The following is a 15,918-nucleotide window of genomic DNA, read 5'->3' on the forward strand; positions in this document are numbered from 1 at the left end:
AAAAGGGCCCCAAGAAACCACTTTCAGACTTTCCCTCTGCTTTGTTTCAAAGGCAGATAATAACTGAAGGGCAAAACAGAAGCCTTAGGGGCAGTGATAAGCTCTCTTTTTTTGGAGAAATGTTGCTAGTTTATGTAGTTCCTAACATTTAAAAAAAAATTAAAAATAAATACCATTTGTTCATAAGAAAAGAGTAATTGGTAAAAAGTAGATAAAATGATGAACATTTTTCAAAATATGAATCAGCTCTCTTAAGGTTTTATACTGTTTTGCAAAAAGAAGCTGGCAAAGTTTGCACTGCAAAACGATCTGGATAAACCAGGGATCTGAACAGGTAAGGCCTGAGCACTGTCACCACCGTACTTTCACTCCCTCACCAAGAGGTGTTGCCGCATATACTGGTTGGATAACTAACTGTTTGCTTCCGTGTTGGGGTAACTCCCCGGTAAGGAGTGCTTCCTTTTTGGACCCAGCCTGCTTTACTGTAATCTTACCAGGGCTGCGGAAGAAAAGTAAAGTCTAAAATGTGAACCCAGAAGCAATGTTCCGTCAGACTACAACTTTAGTCTGTGAGTAAATGGGCTTACATACGAGTAGACGATGCCATGCAAATTACATTGAATATTGTGGTTTTGTGAGCAGGGATCGGTTGGTATCTTGGGGGTCACCTGTGCCATATGTCTGATTATCCATTTCACATGAGATGTATAGTATATGATTCAGATTGTACTTTAAGTTCTGTGGGTAATAATTCCTCACATTGTGTTTTTTAAAGATTGTGGTGAAATAAGCATAGCATAAATTTTATCGTTCAAACCATTTTAAAGTGTACAATTCTGTGGCATTAAGTAAATTCACGTTGTTGCACAAGCAGCACCACCATCCACCTCCAGAAGTTTTTCATCGTCCCCTACTGAAAGTCGGTACCCATAAAAACACAGCTCTCCCTTACCCCCTCTCCTCAGCCACAGGTATCCTCTATTCTACTTTCTGTCACTATGAATTTGGCTACAATAGCTGTCTCATCTAACTGGAATCATACAACATTTGTCCTTTTGTGACTGCCTTATTTCTCTTAGCATAATGTCTTCAAGGTCCATCCATGTTGTAGTGTGTGTCAGAAGTGCCTTCCTTTTTAAGTGCCTTCCTGTGTATGTGTGTGTGTGTGTGTGTGTGTGTGTGTGTATAGTTTTTAAAAATCCATATATATGAATAGACACTGGGTTGCTTCCATCTTTTGCCTTTGCAGACATTGTTTCTGTGAATATTGGTGAACAAATATCTGTCTGAGTTCCTGCTTTCGTTGGGGCATAAACCCAGAAGTGGAACGGCTGGATCATATGGTAATTCTATTTTTAATTTTTTGCAGAATCTCCGTAGTGGCTGCACGATTTTACATTCCCACAAGCAGGGCATAAGGGCTCCAGTTTCTCCATATCCTCATCAATGCTTTTTATTTTCTGCTTTTTTGTTTTTTTATAATTTTTTAATAATAGACATCCTGCAGGGTGTGAGATAGTATCTTGCTGTTGTTTTGACTTGCATTTCCTAATGCTTAGTCATGCTGCGTACCTTTTCATGTGCTTATTGGCAGTGTGTGTATTTCCTTCAAGTCCTTAATCCATTTTAAAATCAGATTTCTTTGCTGTTGAGTTGTAGAAAACTCCCTATATATTCTGGATATCAATCCTTATCAGATATGATATCACGTGGTGCTTTAAGGGGTAATTAAGTCTGCACCATGGCTGAGTAGCGTAGACTCAGGGGAGGAACACAAGCTTTGTGTAAGTGAAAGAAACATACTGATAAGCAGGTGTCGTTGGGGGAAGGAATAACTAGAGGCTAGAAATCCCCCACAAACGCCAAAGTAAAGGGCTTTGATCTTTCACTCTTAGCGCAGAGCTCTCCTCCTTCTGTATCTCCCCTAGAGTGCGGGTGTGAAGGTACCTCAAGTCTTGCCCTATTTTTCTCAGATCCCAACAACCATCTAAAGACCCACTCCAGACAGATCAGTGATTCGTTTTAGAGCAGCGTTTCTCAAACTTCCCTCACTTAACAAATTTTGCCATATTCACAGAATATCTAATTTTTCTTTACTGTCATATTCACATAATATATAACATTTTTTCCTAACACTTTTCTTTAAATCAACTCAGTTTTTAAACTTAAATTGATCTCAAAAGGAAACTTTAAAAATCAGTATTGTAAATGGAAAACCAGAATCAGGTGCCCTTCTGGCCACAGCAGATTACAAACATCAGTTACTCCCTTGTCATCCTGGACTTGCCCTGATGGCGCATGGGCCCTAGAGAAGCATGCGCTCTGCCTACAGGGAGCCCCTTCACACCTGCTGGCACCCTGGGGGGCTATTTATTGAACAGAGGGGGCTGTACACAGATTCGTGCCCAGGGAGTAGAAATGGGCTGACGGTGGGATAGTAGCATCTCAAGTAACTTTCTATGCGTACATTTCGGAAAACACTGCTCTAGTCTAGAAAAGAGTTCTCAAGATTTTAGTCTTGAGGGAGAAGCCACAGATTCCCCCACGGAATCTCTTCTGTTTAAGTGAGGAACACAGAAAGGGGGATGGAGGCCCAAGTGACATGACTGTCTCTTGTCTGAAAGTAATTCTTTTTAATTAATTAATTTTTATTTATCTATTTAATTTTTGGCTGTGTTGGGTCTTTGTTGCTGCACGTGGGCTTTCTCTAGTTGCGGCGAGCGGGGGCTACTCTTCGTTGCAGTGTGCAGGCTTCTCATTGTGGTGGCTTCTCTTGCTGTGGAGCACGAGCTCTAGGCATGCGGGTTTCAGTAGTTGTGGCATGTGGGCTCAGTAGTTGTGGCTCGTGGGCTTAGTTGCTCTGTGGCATGTGGGATCTTCCCGGACCAGGGCTTGAACCTGTGTCCCCTGCATTGGCAGGCGGGTTCTTAACCACTGCACCACCAGGGAAGTCCCTGAAAGTAATTCTTTAATTTGGTAGTTCTCAAACTTTGTGGTCTCAGGACTCCTTTACATCCTTAAAAATTATTGAGGACTCCAAAGAACTTTCGTTTATGTGGGTTTTATCTCCTGATATTTACCAGGTTAGAAATTAAAACTAAGAACATTCTAAAATGTTTATTAATTCATTTAAAATAATAAACTACATCTTAACATAAATATTTTTAGGAAAATAACTATTTTTCAAAACACAGAGTGGCTTTGTCTACATCTTTGTGAGTCTCATTAATATCTGCCTTCGTGGAACTCAGCTGTATTCTCACATCTGCTTTGCACTCAGTCTTTTGCAATAACACTTGTCATGTAGCCTCAGGAAAACCGTGCTGTACACTCAGAAAAGAGAGTGAAAAAGTCAAATAATGCTTTATTAGTATGAAAAGTTTTGACTTCAGAGATCTTTTGAAAGGGTCTTGACTACTCCCAGCTCACACTTGAAAATTCTGCTTTAATTCATTTAGAGGTGGCATGGTGTAGTGGATGAGAGGGTATTTTCTAGGGCCCAAATGCCACAGTCCTCCTGCTTTTATTATCTCTGTGACTTTAGCCAACTATTTGCCCTAGATTTCTTTCTTTCTTTTTTTTAAATAAATTTATTTATTTTATTTATTTTTGGTCGCGTTGGGTCTTCATTGCTGCACATGGGCTTTCTCTAGTTGCAGTGAATGGGGGCTACTCTTCGTTGCAGTGTGCGGGCTTCTCACTGTGGTGGCTTCTCTTGTTGTGGAGCACGGGCTCTAGGCATGCGGGCTTCAGTAGTTGTGGCTCACGGGCTCAGTAGTTGTGGCTCACGGGCTCTAGAGCGCAGGCTCAGTAGTTGTGGCGCACGGACTTAGTTGCTCCGAGGCATGTGGGATCTCCCTGGACCAGGGCTCGAACTCGTGTCCCCTGCATTGGCAGGCGGATTCTTAACAACTGTGCCACCAGGGAAGTCCCTGTACTTTAATTTTTAATATTTAGAGAGGTAATACACTAAGAATTCATTTTGGAGCATGATACCAAGAGAGGAGCTAATTTTCTTTCTTTCAGAATGGGTAACTAATCGTCTCAACATTTCTTGAATATTCCATCACTTTACAACTGACTTCCAATTTCTCCTTTATAATACAGTGATTTGTTATAACCACATGGATCTATTTTTGGCCATTTCATTCCGTTTGTATTTGTCTCTTCCAGTATCCATAGCATGCAATCTAAATTACTTTTGCTTTATAGTCAATTTTAATGTATGGTATGAAAAGCTCCCCCTCGTCATTCTCCTTTCTCCTAATTTTGAATTTTTAATGAGTTCATTTCTCAAGATAAATTTTGGTATGAATTTGCCAAAACAACATTCACTTCCCCCAAGTTGTGATTGTGATTGGAACTGCATTACATCTATGCATTTATTTGGAAGCACTGTCCACCTATGCAATATTAAGTTATCCCACCTAGGAAATTAAATGGCTTTCAATTTACTCAAATTGTTTTACATCCTTCTGTAAATCCTTAAGATGTTCTCAATATAGGTCTTGGTACTTCCTTTAAACTTATTCTTAGGTACTAAATAAACAGGATATTCTATGAGGATCTGACTGTGATTACCAACCTCAATCAGGATAATAACCTCTAAGACAGATGTAAGCCTATGATTGTGAATCTTCTTCTGTACAATATTTTTATCTTGCCTCATCTTAACAAACAGAAGGTACTCAAAGTTTACATGCATGAAGAATTAAAGGTATTTTGTATTGGTTAACATAGATGATAAACTTATCTGATCCATTAAATCTGTCTCCCTACGCAAGACAAAGTATTTGAGTCAAAAGTAGACTCTATTCCTCTTCCTGGATCTGGGAAGGAGAAAAGCCAGTAAGAAATAAATTCCCTGATTCTAATATATTGAACCTCAGTCATGTGCATCAGAATCACCTGGAGGCTTATTAGAACAGAATCTGCCTTCTGACAAGTTCCCAGTGGTGCTGATGCTTTGGCCCAATGATTGCGCTTTGAGAACCGCTGTTCTAATGCAGTAGCCTTGGGAGAGGAAGTCCAGTAGCTAGGCTGAGATGGATATAACAGGTGATGGTACACAGCCCAAGTCGGATCTCTGATCACAGTAAGAATTTGTATGTTTGGCATTATATTCCTTTAAAGCTACGATTTTTTTCCTCTGCGTTTAAGTTTTATTCATATCTCATGTATTTTCATATAAACTGTTCTAGTTTTTCCATTTGTATAAGATTTGTAATCGCAGCTATGATTTAATAATTGTGTAGTAGGTTGTTTGGAAAGTTAATAAGTTAAGATTTTTTAAAACTTTGTTTGTTCATTTATTCATCGAATGTTTATTGAGCATCAACTATGAGCTATATGCTTGGGACACATCAGTGAGCAACAGAGACAAAGACTCCGGAGGTTACATTAGTGGGCAGGAGGTAGGCAATAAACAATAAACATAGTAAGTAAATTATACAGCATGCTAGGGCATGGTAGATGCTACAGGTGAAAAAAACAGAGCAGAGAAAGGTGAATCATAAGGGCAGGAAGGGGGCTGCAATTTCAAATATGTTGATCAAATTAGGCCTCTTTGAGAAGGCAAAATTAGAGCAAGAACTTAAAGGAGGCAAAGGAGTTACCCAAGTGCACATACCGCAGAAGGATGCAAGCAGCTTGTGCAAAAGCCCTTACGCAGCAGGACTCCAGAGTACTTGAAGACTAAGGAGGCCACTGGAGCAGGTAAGGGCAGAGAACTGGGGATGAGGTCGGAGAGGCAAGAGGGGCCAGTTTACGTAGGGCCTTTGGAGGCCCTTGTTTCGACTTTAGGTTTCAGTATTCATGAAATGAGGAACTATGGCAGAATCCTGAGCAGATGAGTGACACAATAAGATTTATATTTTTAAGGCATCACTGGCTGTTACATGGTGCACAAACTATGCGGAGCAAGGGTAGAAACAGAGAGACCATGGAGTAGGCAGCTGAGCAGTGACCCAGCGAGGGACGACAGCAGCTTGGATCAGGGTGGTGGCAGTGGAGGAACAGAGAAGGAATTAGACTCTGGTTCTAGCCCAAAGGCAAAGCCAACAGAATTTCCTGATGGAATGGATGTGTGGTGTAAAACAGGGAAATCAAGAATGACTCTCAAGTTTTTAGCCTCAAAAACATGAAGGATAGAATTTAGCATCAGTGAAACGAGGATGACTACTAAATAGGTTTAGGGTTGAAGATCAGGCCATTGGTTCTGCATGTTAAGTTTTAGATGTTCATTTGACTTGCAAATGGAGATGTTGAGTAGGCAGTTAGATACAGGAAACTAGATTTCAGAAGTCAAGGCTAGTTTTAAATTTGGGAGTTGCCAGCAAATAGGTGGTTGTGAAAGCCACGAAACGAGATGTACAGATGGAGAATGGACTGAGCCCTCAGTCCCTCTAATGTGAGACCAGGGAGAAGCACCAGACCAGTAAAGGAGACACCAGTACTGTAGGGAGAAAGCAGAGCATGGTGTTCTGGGAATCAAGCAAAGAAAGTGTATCAAGCAGGAGGGAGTGAACCACTTTGTCAGATGTTGCTGTTAGGTCAACTAATACTAGGATTGAAGATTAACCATTGGAATTAGCATATGGCGGGTATTAGTGACCTTGACAGGAGCAGTTTTGGTGATAGTGAAAGCCTAGTTGGGAGTAGATTCGAGTGAGAATTAGAAGGGAGAAACGTGAGACAAGTTACAGACTGTTATTGCAAGACGCTGTGTTGCAGAGGGGAGCAAAGAAATGGGACAGTAACAAGTGAGGGAAGGGAGATCAAGTTTTGTACTTTTTTTAAATGAGAGGAATAACAGAATGCTTGAACGATGGTGGAAATAATCCAGTATGGAGGCAAAAACTTGTTAATGTAAGGGAGAAAAGGGAGAACTGTTGAATCAAGATCATTGGGTAGGTGAGTGAGGATGGGATTTAGTATAGGAATCAGAAAACTTTTTCTGTAAAGAGCTAGACAGTAAATAATTTAGGGCCACTCATGGTCTCTGTTGTATAGTCTTTTTTCCCCCCAACCATCAAAAAATGTAAAAACCATTCTTGCTTCATGGGCTGTATAAAAACAAAGACCAGTGTTTGGCCTACAGGCTGCAGTTTGCTGATCCCTGATCTAGTACCCAAGCAGAGATGCTGATTTCAGGTAAGAACATGGAGAACATGGACGGTTTTCATACGGTAATGGGCCGGAACGCAGAGTCCATGAGTTCAAACGCTGATAGGCAGATAGATATAGTGGCAGGAGCCCTCCTCTGATTGTTTCAGTTTTCTCCAGGAAGTATGAAAAGTTATCACTGAGGGTAAGACTGGGAGTAGAAAGCAGTAAATATTTGAAGAACTGTATCAAATAGTTGTGTAAGAAAAGGGGAGAGGGATTGCCTGGCAGCACTTTGAGATCAGTTGAGGTTTGTGTTCATAATTTAAAGTGAGACCTCTTACCATGCTTTCATTTTTCTTCCAGTCATGTTCAGTTACCTGGGAGCCAGGTATGAGTTATGGTTTTGCCAGGAGAGTATGAGGAATCAAGAGAAGAAATCAAGGGCATATCTAAGGGAGTGATCAATGATTGACTATGGAATTTAAACAGGGTAAAGAGGGAACTAAGGGTAAGGGGCAGTGAAACACTGATGGGATCAATAACTGGAATTCTCAGTGACTTTGAAGAATTGTCGAGACCAGATACCTAGAGGGGTGCGCTGGAAAACAGGAGGCTGGTCAGAGAAGGGGATGCATGAAATGGAGAACATGGAGGGCTTGCAGTTACTGCTACAAGAAGCTCCAGCTAGAGAGTGATCAAGGGAATGACTCAGGCAGAGTGAAAAGGAGAGCTGTTCAAGCAGATGGGAGCCAAGGTATCAGAGCATTGATATGCATACTAAAATCACCAACAAGGAAGGCGGGAGTGTTGGAGAAACTGACGATGAACCAGAAGTTAAAAATCAAGAAATAGGGGACTTCCCTTGCGGTCCAGTGGTTAAGACTTCGCCTTCCAGTGCAGGGGGTGAGGGTTCGATCCCTGGTCGGGGAGCTAAGATCCCACATACCTTGTGGCCAAAAAACCAAAACAACATAAAACAGAAGCAACATTGTAACAAATTCAATAAAGGCTTAAAAAAACGAAGGTCCATGTCAAAAAAAAATCTAAAAAAAATATCAAGAAATAAAGGTAAACTTTGTTGACTTCAAGCTTTACTGCACTGAGATCTGAAGAGTAGCTTTTAAGATTACTAGCTTTTGAAATTCAGTAAGGATTTCTATGTGGCCAAATTTGATTAATATTTGTAAATGCTCCATGGGCATAAGACAATATGAATTCCCTACTTCGAAGATACAAAATTATAATTATTTTTCATTAGGTTGTTCTCACTAGACATGGAGTGGTCAATTAGGAAGCCACTGTATAGACAAAAGATAGTGGTTTGGATGAGGCTGGTGGTAGTAGAGATAAAAGGAACTGGATAGAGTGAGAGATATTTAGGCAATCAAGTCAATAGGACCTAATGATGAATTGGCTATGGTGTGTAAAGGAGAGAAATGACAAGGATGACTTTTAGGTTTCTATAAAAAGGTAGATGATGGTCCAGCAATATTAAGAACATAGACTTTGAGAAGCCAGGATGGGACTTCCCTGGTGGAGTAGTGGTTAAGAATCCGCCTGCCAATGCAGGGGACACAGGTTCAATCCCCGGTCCTGGAAGATCCCACATGCCACAGAGCAACTAAGCTTGTGCGCCACAGCTACTGAGCCTATGCTCTAGAGCCTGCGAGCCACAACTACTGAAGCCCGAGTGCCTAGAGCCCGAGCTCCATGACGAGAAGCCACCGCAATGAGAAGCCCGTGCACCACAACGAAAAATAGCCCCCGCTCGCCACAACTAGAGAAAGGCCGCATGCAGCAGTGAAGACCCAACACAGCAAAAAAAAAAAAAAAAAATTAGTTAATTAAAAAAAGAAAAAGAGAAGTCAGGATGCCTTTGCTCAAAGTTAGCTTTACTTGCATGGTGTTATATCCGCAGGTTATTTGACCTCTCAATTTTCTCTGTGCGAAAAGCAGATAATATATGAGGTTCTTATGAGGTCTGAATGAACTGATGGATGTAAAGCACTTATTTCAGCCCTAACACGAGGTGAACCCTCAATGAGTGTGAGCTATTTTTAACCTTTACTGATAGGGAACATTCAAAGATGACCCAGTTTGAAAGGCCAGGGAATGATCTCGGTTTTCTACATTTCAAAGATGCATTTGAAGCTTTCATGTGGCGGTGTTAGGTAAGTAAGTAGTTGGATATTCAGGCCTGGAACTTAGAAAAAAGGTCTGAGCTAGAGATACAAATTAGTGAGCCATCTGTGTATAGGTGGTAACTACACACAGAGGCCATGGGAGTAGACAGGGTGCTTGGAAGCAAATAGAGAGGGGAGGCACTGATGCTTTGCTTTTTCCTTGTAAATTGAGGTAAAATTTACAACACAAAGTTCACCACTGTAACGTACAATTCAGTGGCTTCCAGCACATTCACATCTGAAACCATCAGCACTGTCTAAATTTGGACATTTCATCACTCAACAAAGAAACTCCACATCAAGCAGTCACTCCCCAGTCCTATGTCTCCCTAGTCCCTGGCGACCACTCATCTATCTCCATGGATTTGCTTATTCTAGACATTTCACACCAATGGAATCAGAATCTTACGTGTTTTTTTGTGTGTGTCTGGCTTCTTTCGCTTGGCAGGTTTTTCAAGGTTGATCCATGTTGTACCCTGTATCAGTACGTCACTCCTACTTATGGCTGAATAATATTCCGTTGTGTGTATATACCACAATGTATCCATTCATATGTTGTGGACACTTTGGATGTTTCCACTTTTGGTCATTATTTGGCTACATTCAGGTACAAGCTTTTGTTTGAATACCTGTTTTCATTTCTCTGGAGTATATATTTACGAGTAGAAACTGCTGAGTCATAAAGTAATCCTATGTTTAAACTTCTGAAGAACCACCAAACAGTTTTCCATAGTGGCTGCACCATTTTACTTTCCCGCTAGCAATTTATGAGGGTTCCAATTTCTCCACATCCTTGTCAACACCGGTTTGATTTTTAATTACAGTCATTCTAGTGGGTGTGATGTGGTATCTCATTGTGGTTTTTTTTTAAATTAATTATTTATTTAGGGCTGTGTTGGGTCTTCGTTTCTGTGCGAGGGCTTTCTCTAGTTGTGGCAAGCGGGGGCCACTCTTCATCGCGGTGCGCAGGCCTCTCACTATCGCGGCCTCTCTTGTTGCGGAGCACAGGCTCCAGACGTGCAGGCTCAGTAGTTGTGGCTCATGGGCCTAGTTGCTCCGCGGCATGTGGGATCTTCCCAGACCAGGGCTCGAACCCGTGTCCCCTGCATTAGCAGGCAGATTCTCAACCACTGTGCCACCAGGGAAGGCCTCATTGTGGTTTTGATTTGTATTAATATTTCCTTAATGGCATGATATTGAGCATCTTTTCATGTGCTGTTGGCCATTAAAATATCTTCCTTGGAGAAATGTCTATTCAAGTGCTTTGACCATTTTAAAGTTGGGTTGTTTTTTATTGATGAATTTATGAGAGTTATTTATATATTTAGGATAATAGACTCTCATCACGTGTATGACTTGCAAATATTTCTCCCACTCAGTGGGCTTTTTCTTGATAGTGTCATTTGATGCACAGAAGTTTTAAATTTTGATGAAATCCATTTATCTACTTTTCATTTTGTTATTCGTGCTTCTGATGTCATATCTAAGAATAACATTGCCAAATCCAAAGTCATGTAGATTTACCCCCAATATATTAAGACTTGTATAGTTGCCCTCTTACATTTTGAGTTAGTGTTTTTATATGGTGTGCGGTCAGGGTTCAAACGAATTAATTTGCATGTGGATATACAATTTTCTTAGCAGCATTTACTGATAATACTAGTCTTCCACCAGTGATGTTTTGATATCTTTGTCATATATCAATTTAACATACATGTATTGGTTTAGTTCTGGGCTCTCAATTCTATTATACTGACTTATCAATCTAACCTTCCGCCAATACCACACTATGCTGATGACTGTAGCTTTGTAGTAAGCTTTGAAATCAGAAAGTATGAGTCCTCCAACTTTCTTCTTTTTGAAGATTGTTTTGGGGTCCCTTGTAACTCTATACAAATTTTAGGATCAACTTGTCAATTTCTGCAAAAAAACATAGTTGGAATTTTGATAGGGACTGCAATGAATCTATAGATCAGTTTGCCATCCAAACAATATTAAGTCTTCCAAAATATGAACAGGGAATGTCTTTCCATTAATTAGGTCTTTAGTATTTTGTAAATAGTTTTCAATGTTATGTAGCTTTCAATGTAGTTTATGTCTCATTTAAACTTATTTCATAGTATTTTATTCGATGCTATTGTAAATGGAATTGTGTTCTTATTTTTTGGAATGTTCATTGCAAGTGTATAGAAAGAAAACTGGTTTTTGTTGATCCTGTACCTTGTGACTTTGCTAAATTTATTAGCACTAATAATTTTGTGGATTCCAGTCGGTCATGGTATGTAATCATTTAAACATGCTGCTGGGTTACTTTTGTTGAGGATTTTTGTATTTATATTTATTAGGGACACTTTGTATCTATATTCATTAGGGACTATGTTGGTAGTTTTATTTTCTTGTGATGTCTTCATCTGGCTTTGTTATCAGGGTAATGCTGGCCTAGAGGAAGAGGTTCTCTCTTCCTCTATTTTTTGTAAGAGTTTGAGGACTGGTGGTGTTTTTTCAAATGTTTGATAGAAGTCACCAGTGAAGCCGTATGATTCTGGGCTTTTCTTTGTTGGAAGTTTTTTGATTACTCAATCAATATTCTTACTTGTAACGTTAAGTCTGTTCTATTTCTTCTTGAGTCAGTTTTGGTACTTTGTTTCTGGGAATCTGTACACTTCATCTAGGTCATCAAATTGGTTGGCATACAAATGTTAATAGTATTTTCTTGTAATTCTTTTTATTTCTATATGGTTGGTAATAATATCCCCATTTTCCCCTAATTTTAGTAATTTGGATCTTTTTTTCTTGGTCATTCTATTTAAAGGTTTGTTAATTTTACTGATCTTTTCAAAGAACCAACTTCTGGTTTCATTGATTGTACTATTTTCTATTGTCTATATAATTTCTCTCTCCTCTAACCTTCATTGTTTCCTTCCTTCTGCTATCACTGGATTTACTTTTCTCTTCTTGTTCTAGTTCCTTAAAGTGGAAGGCTGGAAAGCATATGTGAAGGAAATGGCCTTAGAGATGAGGCTTAACTCCTGTTTTGAAACAGTGTCCTTTGGACAATGCAGTAGCATCCTAACTAGTTTCTCTGCATACTTTCTTGTCATAGAGACTATTCTCAACACAGTAGCCAGTGTCACTTCTCTGCTCAACTCCCCAATGGCTTCTCATCTGTCTCAGAATAAAAGCCAGCCTTCTTATAATGGCTTTTTGATCCTTCATCACCTACTCCCCCATCCCTTCCTTTAAACTATTTGACCTCATTTCCTCATACTTTCCCCCTCCGTCAATACGTTTTACCTACACAACTTTCCTTATTTCTCTTGAACACGCCAGACACACTCCTGCCTCAGGACATTTGCTCACACTGTTCCCTTTTCCAGGAACACTCCTCTCTCTCATCACCTTTAAGTCTTTGCTTAAATGTCACCTCAATGACCACTCTGTTTAAAATATTATTCCTAATCTAGTTCTCCCTATCATTCTCCACTCTTCTCCATAGCACTTACTATTATCCAAATTACCATATCAGTTATTTATGTTTGTTTTTTCCCACTCGAATATAAGCCCCAGGAGAGTAGAGATTTTTGTCTGTATTGTTCATTGATGTATTCCCAGCACTAGTGGGTTCTCAGTAAATTGTTGAGTAAGTAGAAGGAAGGATAAGATGCGTGTAGGTAAATTTGGCTATTTTGAGGCAGGAAGAAATTTCCATTTGGGGGCTTTGGTTTAGGAGGAAGGAGGTGCTATCTTCTGAAAGTGAAGGGGAGGCAGCACAGTGAGAGGAGAGTGGAAGTTAGAGGAACTTTTTGGAGTAGATGAGGGGGTTGAAGAGAGAAATGTCTAAGACTGCCTGGCTGTACTGAGGGTCCGTCTATTTGGTGATCATGAGACTTTAGAGGAATCAGTCTATTCAGAAGTTCACTCAACAGCCTTCAGCAGCATGCAACCGCTTTCAGGTACTGAGAAAGTGAACAGTTGGGTTAATCGAGGCTGAAGTTTTCCCAGAGGCAAAGGGTGTAGGTATAGTTCTCAATCTTGGCTGCACTTTGTTATCTATCACTGGGAGAAACTTTAAAAAACCGGCAAGTTGTAAATCCAGAACTTAGCTCAACTGTGAATACATGAGTCAACAAGGATCCTGGGGGTGTGTGGGGAGGGTGGGAATCCCAGGACCTGCTGATTCCATTATTTACACTATTACCCCAGCTGAGAAGGATATACCATATACTGATATGATGCTGTCCTGGAAGTTTTTACTCCCCTTTTCTAAATCATAATTTTTGTTGCGTTTTTGCTAATTTTCAACATAGTTGAATGAAAGCCTCACATCACAAACCTGAGAACACAAAGGGTCTCCTCTTAGTTATGTACTGCACTTAGTTAAAACATAAACTCCATAGGAGCAGAGACCAAGTGAATTTGCTTAATACTATGTTCCCAAGACGTGATACACAGAAACTCAGTAACGCTTTTTTTTGAATGAATGAATGATATCCACCAGCAGTGGAGTTATGTATGTGCCACGTGCTGCTAAATTATTTACGGAAGTTCATTAACTTTTTACAAACAGCCCTATACCCTATCAAGTCAATTTTAGGGATAAGGAAGCATAACCTCTGGGACTCTGGCAATTTGCCCAAGGTTACACTGCTCGTCCGTCAATAATGTAGCCAGAGCTCCACATTATGTCACTCTGATTCCAAAACCCATGCTCTTAAACACTAAACTGTGCCAAGTTGAGAGAAGGGCAAGGACAGAGAAAAAAGATAGAAAGGAAAAGTGCTTGGTAAAAATGTCAGAGGATGTATCCTTATTTTGTGACCCTTTAAAAATTTGAGCAAACCTTTTAAAGTCTCTTTTACAACTAGAGGCCTGATGACGTGACTTTCTGATTCTTCCTCCACCAATAGGGCCACACTAACGTCAGGGTCACCCATGGCCTTTTGGCTGATAGATCTCCCCCATAATGGTTGATATGTGTTCATTTATTGGCTGAAATATGGATCTCTGCTCATTCACAAACTTGAGATCTCTCATTCACAAATTTGAGATCTCTCATTCAACAGAAACGCAAGTGGTCTGCATAAGATTTGCTACATATGCAAATTCATATAAATTTTCAAATGTTACCTTTTACAATATTTTATGAGTATTAGGAATAATCCAGCTTTACTCCCATTTAATTTGTGACAGCAGGACTCAATTTATAATTCTGTTCTTTAAGAAAGCAAGCAGAAATAAACCCATGTTATCTTTTTCTTCGTGAGAATTATAATATTTTGCTGTTTTCTTTGTATATATTTTTGTAGGTAAATATTCTTTCACTCACCAAATATTTATCTGATTATGTCACACAGAACCTTCATTCTAGTGGGAGACAACCAATAAACAAAATACACAACATATTACGTGGCAAGAGGCACAGGAAAAACAGAGCAAGGTAAGGGAGAGAGATGGTGGTGGGGTGCTGCTTACATAGTTCTCAGAGTTCAGCCCTTTCTGATGAGAGATTTGAGCAGAGACCTGAAGAAGTGACAGTGTGAGCAAGTGGGTACCAAGGAGAAGAGCACTCAGGCAGGAGGATACTAGTGCAGAGGCCCTGAGACAGACATGCTCGGTATAGTGGAGGAAAGTGGAGGATGGAGTGGTGGGAAAAGACTGAGCACGCAGAAATGTCATACCGGATGTGAAACCAGAGGTAATGTGGGCGGGAGCGGTTTACGCAGGGCCCTGCAGACCACGGTAAGAATGGAAGACCACGGCTTTTGTTCTGAGTGAGATGGGAAGCCATCAGTGGGCTTTAAGATAGGAATGTTGTTGACTTTCAAAGGGATCACACTGACAGCTGCCGTGAGTGAGTGAGTAGATGACGTGGAAGCAAGTGCAGAAGTGGGAGACCAGCCCGGTGGCCTTTGCTCTTGTCCAGGTGTAAGAAGACGGCGGCTTGGGTCAGAGTGGCTGTGATGGAGGTGGTGAGCTGAGATCAGATGCTGGGTATATTTTTAAGACAGCGCTGGTGGGATCTGCTGAGGGAGTGGATGTGAGGTGCGGAAGAATCAGGGATGACTCGAAGTTTTTAGTCTGGGAGAATGCAGTTGCCACCTCATGAAATAGGGAGCACTAAATCACAGTTCCTTGGGGTGGGGGGGTTAACAGTCTGCTTTAGACTATATTGAGTCTACCACACCTATCAGACATTCAAGCAGTGCTGTAAAGTAGGCAGTTAAGTGCGAGTCTAGTGTTCAGGGGAAAGGCGTGGGCTGGAGATTCAAACGTGGGTTTCATTTGGCCAGAGATCTGGATGGGGCTGCTGAGGGAGAAAGAACAGAGAGGAGAAGCAGTCCAAGTTGTGAGATCTGAACCCTGGGCTACTCCAGCATTTAGAGGCTGGAAAAAGAGGGCAACCAGCAAGGGGACTAAGTAACAGTCATTTAGGAAGCAAGAGAGAAATACAAAATGGAATTCTGGCAGGCAAGCAAAGGGGCTTCAGGAGGAAGAGAGTAAGTCATCAGCTGTGTCAAATGCTGCTGACAGGTGGAGTGACATGAAGACTGAGAAACGAAAGTGGGATTTGAGAGCGTGGAGGCTCCCAGGATCCGGAGCCTTAGTTTCAGTGGAGTCTGGGGGTCAA

At 40.7% G+C, this 15,918-nt stretch overlaps 1 protein-coding gene and 1 long non-coding RNA gene across 5 annotated transcripts in view; one reads left to right on the forward strand and one right to left on the reverse strand.

The window, feature by feature from the left end:
- The window catches only part of LOC117196139 (translation initiation factor IF-2-like), a 60,588-nt gene that overhangs the window by 40,964 nt on the left and 3,706 nt on the right, over positions 1 to 15,918 (reverse strand). The window lies entirely within an intron of this gene.
- Positions 376 to 14,729, forward strand: LOC117196140 (uncharacterized). Its single transcript, XR_004476221.2, has 3 exons — positions 376 to 569; positions 1,250 to 1,343; positions 14,645 to 14,729. It is a non-coding gene; the product is annotated as an uncharacterized LOC117196140 (long non-coding RNA).

Source organism: Orcinus orca, chromosome 2, assembly GCF_937001465.1.
Source record: "Orcinus orca chromosome 2, mOrcOrc1.1, whole genome shotgun sequence".
In the NCBI taxonomy this organism is placed as follows: Eukaryota; Metazoa; Chordata; class Mammalia; order Artiodactyla; family Delphinidae; genus Orcinus; species Orcinus orca.